The 1808-nt window shown below is 44.0% G+C and overlaps 1 pseudogene; it reads right to left on the bottom strand.

Annotated features, from left to right (window-relative positions):
• The window catches only part of LOC110317176, a 7008-nt pseudogene extending 5729 nt beyond the window's left edge, over positions 1–1279 (bottom strand).
• Positions 1280–1808: the final 529 nt, after the last annotated feature.

The following is a 1808-nucleotide window of genomic DNA, read 5'->3' as shown; positions in this document are numbered from 1 at the left end:
ATTACTCTCTGCAGGGAAGCTCTCCTCTAGCAGGGAAGGTGCACAGAGGCCTGGCATTCAGATCTACCTCCTGGCTGAAGATGTAGGCCCAAAACAGGGCCTGTCCCAGAAGATGTGTTGCCTCTGCAGTTTATTCACTCACCTGCACAGAATAGCCACCGAGGGACCCTGGACACAATATGACTCTCTCACCTACTGTGTCAGACAGAGCCCTCGCAGGTGGCCACCTTTCCTCTGGCGAGGAAGGTGCCCAAATTTCTGGAGCCTTAAACAGGGTCTCTCCCAGAAGTTTGGTTGCTTCTGTCTGTCCCAAAGCTTTGTAGCTTCTGTGGTCCACACTCTCGCCAGTGCAGACTGGAGCCTAGGCAAACAGGAGCAAAGATGGCTCTCCTGCCAGCTCAGGCCTTGAGACTCCTCCTGGGTGGACACCCCTCCTAGAGCAGGAAAGGTGCTGGATGACTGGAGCCAGAAACTGAATTTTTCCCAGAAGCTATGTTGCTTCTGCAGACTGCCCTCTCCTGGCAACTCACTGGAGCAAAGATAGCAAATATGGCAAAGATGGCTCTCTTACCAGCTCAGGCATTGAGAACCCTCCTAGGTGGACACCTCTCCTCTGGCAGGAAAGTTGCCGGATGTCTGGAGCCAGAAATGGAGTCTGTCCCAGCATTTGTGTTGCTTCTGCAGGCCGCCCTCTCCCTGTTAGTGCACCAGAGCAAATATGGCTTTCCTACCAGCTCAGGCCTTGAGACCCCTCCTGGGTGGACACCCCTTGGGTGGGAAAGGTTCCGGATTACTGGAGCCAGAAACGGGATCTTTTCCAGAAGCTATGTCGCTTCTGCAGGGTGCCCTCTCCCCAGCAATGCACAGGAGCAAAGGTGGCAAAGATCAATCATGTATTTTTTTAGTCTATATTTAATTTTTGCTAACAAGAAGTTCCTGTGACTGATCATTGCAGCCTGTAACAAACTCAGGAGTCAGGTGATGCAGATAAAGAGACCTCTCATCACTCTCTTTGTGTAAAAAGTTGATTTACATTTGAAGTTATTCTCAATATTCAGTGACTCAAATATGTCTGCAAGCCAGAAATTCTCTCCAGCAAGGAACATCATTATATGAACAAAGTCAGTTGACAAGAAATCAGGACCATGAGCTTAAGTCTGTGACCTAGGATTATGAAAATATAGAAAACAAGAAGAAATATATTGGCTATGACTCCAAGCCCAGCTTGAAAATAAAGGATATTCTCTAATAATGAAGACATAAAGAAAAGTGAACTCATCTTAAGAGCGTGGTGGAAGCATATTTCTTATATCTGAAAAAAGAGAGAATACATGAAACTTGTGATTCACTGGACAGTATGTTTAGTATAGCCCTGGCTGTCCTAGGAACTCACTTTGTAGACCAGGCCGGCCTCGAACTCAGAAATCTGCCTGCCTATGCCTCCCAAGTGCTGGGATTAAAGGCGTGTGCCACCACTGCCCAGCTCTATATTAATTCTTAATTAACCTTTATCTTTAACATTTGGTGTTCCATAGTGTACATTATAGCTTACATTTCTATGTGCCTTCCATGTATCTCCTGTATATATAGAATATCATAGATAATACATTCATGCACACACATATCTGTACATAATAGAAACTTTGTCTGATTCTAATTACTTAAAAATACAATCCTATTGATATGAATTTCCTCATTTTATACATAACACCTAAAACAGAAGTGATGGACACAGAATATTAATCAGAATTTTACAACTGAACAAAATATATGTCAGTCTGGCAAAAAAAAAAAAAAAAAAAAAAAAA

Source organism: Mus pahari, chromosome 2 (assembly GCF_900095145.1).
Source record: "Mus pahari chromosome 2, PAHARI_EIJ_v1.1, whole genome shotgun sequence".
NCBI lineage: Eukaryota > Metazoa > Chordata > Mammalia > Rodentia > Muridae > Mus > Mus pahari.
The sequence above is the reverse complement of the archived record's forward strand: the minus strand, read 5'-3'. Positions and strand labels throughout refer to the sequence as shown.